The following is a 6,000-nucleotide window of genomic DNA, read 5'->3' as shown; positions in this document are numbered from 1 at the left end:
GGACTAGAAATTGCTATGTTGGCACAATGTGAACGGTATCTAATTTATCAAAGATTTTAGAGTAGGAAAGAACTTTGAGATGATGTTGTCTTACATTTTACTTGAGAGAGGAGGAAACTGAATATCAGAGAGATTAGGAAGGACCTTTCTCAAGACTACATGAGTAGTAAATAGCACAACCAGGGTTCATAGTATAATAAGATCATCAGTTAATCAATGGCAAAGAACTTAGAGGTTGTTCATTCCTACCTCTTCATTTTACAGTTAAGGAATGAGTCCCAAAGATGTTAAATAACATATCCTAACTCCCCCTGGAAGTAGCAAGGTCAGGATTTAAACCCAGGTCTCATCCCTTCAAATGAAATGCTCTTTCTACTACAGTAGACTGCATCTTTAACAATAATAGACTGTTCCTGTATTATGCGATGATGGTAACTAACATTTTTCAGCTTTCCTTTCTTACAAATGGGAATACTAATTCTAGCCCTACCTTTTCTGACAGGATTATGAAGAAAAGTGCTTTCCCAACCTTAAATTGTTATTTACACACTACAATTTTTTAAATCACTTAATATCAATTTTCTCAATTATCGCAATATTGGTGGTGTTGTTCCCCTAAGCGGTTGTCCTGATTCGTGTCTCTCAATCGTCACCCTCTCAGATCCATCTTCCATAATGTTGCTAAAGTGTTTGTCCTAACACTTTGGTTTGATCATGTCAATAGCTTACTTAACCAACCCCAATGCCTTCCAACTACTTCTAAGATCCAGTATAACGTCTTCTGCATTGAATTAAAAGCACTTCATAATGTAGCCTATTATTATCTTTTCAGTCCCTTAGCACATTGATCCCACATAGTCTAAAACCTAGCCATCTTGGCATACTTTTTACTCCCTTGTCTTCCACCTTTTTGTTTCTTTCACTCTCTGTCCCCCTTATCTGCAGTGTACTTTCTCTCCTCAATTCCAGGTCTTAAGGGAAAAAAAAAGAGTTTCTTTCAATACTTAGCTGAAATACTCCCTTCTGCATGAGTTTTCTCAGTCCTTTTAGCAAACACTGACTTTTCTTCCAAATCTACTTTACATCTGCTCTGTATTTCTTTTGTGTGGATGAATTTTTCTGTTACTTCTCCCATTAGCAATGTAAGCAAGTCAGGGCAAAAACTAGGTTTTTATTTCGCTTTTACTCTGTACCTCCATCATGTAAGACAGCCCCAGTCATGTAATTAGCAATTGAAAAATGTTTGTAGAATAATTGATTAAGTAATTGATTAATTAAATGACTAATTGGCACTAAGACCATCATTTCTCCTCACTGTATCTTCAGTATATTCTGTATGCCAGAGTGCAAAAGACACTGGCTCCAGATTCACAGAATCTGACATCATATCTCATCCTTAATGCTTAGTACTACTAGTGTATAGGACCACAAAAAAGTTGTTTTAACTTTCTGGGCCATAGTTTTCTCATCTATGAAATGAGAGAGTTAGAAATGAAGAGAACCATTAAAAAGACTTTAACATCAAATGAAAGAGGTTGAGGAAAAATTAAAAAAAATAAGAACAATCCAAGAAAAAACAAGAAAAGTGTGAAAAAGAAAGTCAACCAATTCGAAAAGGAGGTCTAGAATCCTTAGGAATAAAATAATTCCTTGGAAATCAGAATTAGATAATGCGAAGGCAATGAAATTATATTAGATCAGGGAACAATAAAACAAAATAAAAGGAATAAAAATAGAACACAATGTGAAACGTCTCAAAAGAAAAAGAAGTGATGTGGAGAACAGATCAAGAGGAGAAAAAGACTGGAGAATACCAGAGGTAAAACCATGTAGGAACAGCTAAAAAGAGTATATTTGTCTTATACAAATGAAAGGTGAGAGGACAATCGAACAGAGGAATTAGCAGGGGGAGGAAGAATGGTAGTTTTGGAAACCTACTTTCACCAGGAATACGTGTGTGTGTGTGTGTGTGTGTGTGTGTGTGTGTGTGTGTGTATAGGAAAAAGTAAAACATTAAGGGGACGGGGAGTGGGGGAGAGGACAAAACAAGGATCTTTAAATGGGAGGATGAAGGAAGTGGCTAACGGGGGAATGGATGGGTATTTTGATTAGTGAGAATAAGAGAATAACGAGGGATACTGGGGGTAGCTTAAGGAATGTGAGGGCGTGGTAGGGGATAGAGGTAAAGTAGAAGAATCAGAGAGAGAGAAAATAAGAGATATGCACAAACATAAAATAAGTATCAGGAGTAGAATTTGTCAGGGGAAAAAGAGCCCGTGTGTTAATGATGATCTTGGACAAAGTAAAAGCTAAACAGATTTAACCCAAAGAGAAAAATAGGGAAGCTACAAAATGTGTCAGCCATATTTATCAACATTGTTTTATAGTATTTGAAACAACTAGACAGTGTAAGGTCAGAATATTGCTTTGATGTAGGAAATAATGAGTTGGTAGACTTGGAAAAATATGGAGAGACATGGAATTATGAAGTAAGAGATTATCCACTCTCAGAGAAATGGAGAATAAATAAGTGTAGTATGGTCTTATATAGATGAATATGAATGTATATGTTTATATATGACTATGGTTATCAATATTTAAGCATGTGTATGTATAAGTGTAGGAATGGATATATGCGTGTTATATGCATATACTTGTATCTTTGGGTGCACATGTGTATTATGAGTATACATGCACACCTATGTATGGATATGCATATATGTATGTGTATGAACTTGTGTACATATATGCACTTGTGCACATGCACATATAAAATGCATCTATTTTCACCACACATATATACATATACATAAGTATGCATATGTATGGGCATGTGTATACACGTAGATACATATATGCACATGAGCATACAGACATAAATTATATACAAACCTACACATTTGAGCCACACACATATACCTATACATATACACGCATATATCCATTCATACGCTTATACATGCACATACTTAATTACCGCTAACCATAGTCATATATGGACATATACGTTCATGTACATCTACGTAAGACCATACTGCACTTATTTATTCTCCATTTCTCTGAGGGTGCATAATCTCTTCCTTCATATATAGATACACACATACGTGTGTGCGTGCGTGCGCGCGTGTGTGTGTGAAAGTGTATCCCTGTGTTCAATTATACCTTGTGGGTAGGGGGAAGAAGAGGAGATAAGAACAAATTCAAACATGCACAGCAGAGAGGAAAAGAAAACTTACAAGGAAGAAAAGAAAGGATAGAGAGCTGAACACAGTGTTTAGTATTTACTATATTGGCTTTCTTGAAATGGAAATTTATTTCTGTATAGTTTGAATCCACTCTCATGTTCTGCTTTCACATCATAATGGTTTTATTTCTTTAATTATTTTGTGTTATTTTAGTATTTAATTTTGTTTGTTTTGCTTTTCTTATTTTGTATACGATTTTAAGATGAAAAAATACAAAAATAGGAAAGAAATGAACAGATTTTTAAGGGCCTTTCCAGCTCTTCAACCATGATTCTATGATGTATAAAATGAGAAAGTTTGAATACATGATGTCTAAGCTTCTACATCTGTCTGGCATTCTGTGTTATACTCTAAAGCCTTTTCTAACTCAGACACTCAATATTCCATACATAGATCTAATAGCCTGTGTTCTATATTCTAAGTGTCTTCAAGATCTGAAATTTTAGGATATTCCAGTTCCCCCTCCGTGAAATGATGGGAAAAACCTAGACAGTAGTTAGATGCCATTTATATGTTGCTTTCAGTTTCATGGTACCTTTCCATACACTATCTCATCTGAGTCACACAATAATCTTATGAGATGGGTGCTGTTATTACGCTGTTTTTACAGATGAGGAATCTGAGGAACAGAGAGGTTAAGTGATGTGCCCGGAGTCACACAGATGAGAAGCACCTAAGGCAGAATGTGAATTCAGTTCTTTGTAGCTTCTAGTATAAAGGTCTATACTCTGTGCCAGCCATCTGCCTCCTGGGGTCACTCCAGATCTAAATCGCGTGAACTAATCAATTCTATATCTCTATTTGATGGTTCTAGTACTCTATCAGGTTGCCACCACTATGTCTGTGGAACTGGGGAATCAGACCACCTTGACTGAATTCATCTTAATTGGCTTCTCAGCTGACCCACAGATGCAACTGGTAATCTTCACAGCTTTTCTGGCTCTTTATTTGGTAACATTGGCAGGGAACATGACTCTAATTATCTTAATCAGAATTGACTCCCGTTTGCATACACCAATGTATTTTTTCATTGCATGTCTGTCATTCTTAGATTTCTGGTATACATCTGTGTACACCCCCAAAATCCTGGCCATCTGCATTTCACAGGACAACCGTATATCCTTAGCAGGCTGTGGTGCCCAATTATACTTTTCCTGTGCTATGGCTTATAGTGAGTGTCACCTCCTTGCTTCTATGGCCTATGACCGTTATGTAGCAATCTGCAACCCCTTCTCTATGCAGCTGCCATGTCCAGGTCTCTCTGCGTTGGGCTGGTTGCTGGGTCCTATCTAGCTGGGATCTTGAATGCCACAGCCCACACTGCTAACACATTTCGCTTAAAATTTTGTGGGAAAAACATTATTGACCACTTCCTCTGTGATGCACTGCCCCTGGCAAAGATGTCCTGCACTGATACACAGGTCTATGAGAAGGTGCTCCTGGGAATGAATGGTTTCACAGTTTTGGCTAACATACTAGCCATCCTGATTTCCTACTTCAATATCCTCCGGGCCATCCTTCGGATCCGCTCAGCTTCAGGGAGGCGGAAGGCTTTCTCCACCTGTGCTTCCCACATGATCTCTGTCATGCTTTTCTATGGCTCCCTCCTCTTCATGTACTCAAGACCCAGCTCCACCTATTCCCGGGAGAAGGACAAGTTCGTTGAACTGTTCTACACAGTGGTGAATCCCTTGCTCAATCCCATGTTCTATAGTTTTAGGAACAAGGATGTGAAGGAGGCTTTCAGGAAAGCAATACAGAGAATAAAAGTACCCAGGTGATTTTTATTAATGTCCAAGATATTGTTTATCACATCCCTAAAATACGGGACAAATAAATCATGGGTTTCTGTGTATTTTGTTACAAATAATAAAATATGATGTTTCATTACATTAATTTAAGAACTGGTTGGAAGAGGCAAAGAGGCCACAAAGTATCTTCTGAAGAATCATTTACTGTAAGACATGAGAATAGAGTTCTACTCTGTATGCTACTATCAGTTCCCTGAGTATTCAAGGAAAAGGAATATAACTTTATTAGCCTTAATTTATGTATATATGAAGTGGGTATTAAAATAAATTCTGAAGTCTTGCTAAGTTCCCAAACTTAATATCATAATTCAGTTCACCTGCAAAAGTATTTATTAAAGCAGTGACAAAGTTTAGATATAACACGGTGTTTGTGAAAGTCTTCTTCTTGATGTTTTCTTCTTTCACACATGTTCAAAATTTTATGAGCCATGTGCACACCATACTAGCCAAGGCAGCAGTGCGTTATGGTAGATTGTGCCCAGATTTTCCCATGAAGACAGATCTTTGTGTACATGTGACCCTGACAAGTAAACAAGTAACCTAACTTCTGAATGCCGTTGGAAACTCTGTGACGTTTGACATATATATATACATATACATACATATATATATATATACACACATACATATATATATGCACAGACACACACACACACATATATATATACAAATATAAACATACACACACACATATATATATGCACACACACTTATACAAATATAAACACACACATATATAAACACTCACATATACATATACATACATATATACATATACATACATATACGTACACACATGCATATATGTGTGTGCATATGTATGTATGTATGTATGTATGTATGTTAAAGGTGTCCTTCAATGGTAGAGTTATGAACTTAGCTTAAAAAGGTCAAGGTCTTCCACTGCATCCTAAGACATCTCTAATTGTCCTGATCTACAGGTA

General features: G+C 36.7%; 1 pseudogene; it reads left to right on the top strand.

Moving 5' to 3' along the window:
* Nucleotides 1-4,049: 4,049 nt before the first annotated feature.
* Nucleotides 4,050-5,026, top strand: LOC118855182 (annotated as a pseudogene).
* The last annotated feature ends 974 nt before the right edge of the window (nucleotides 5,027-6,000 follow it).

Source organism: Trichosurus vulpecula, chromosome 6 (assembly GCF_011100635.1).
Source record: "Trichosurus vulpecula isolate mTriVul1 chromosome 6, mTriVul1.pri, whole genome shotgun sequence".
Classification (NCBI taxonomy): Eukaryota; Metazoa; Chordata; class Mammalia; order Diprotodontia; family Phalangeridae; genus Trichosurus; species Trichosurus vulpecula.
The sequence above is the reverse complement of the archived record's forward strand: the minus strand, read 5'-3'. Positions and strand labels throughout refer to the sequence as shown.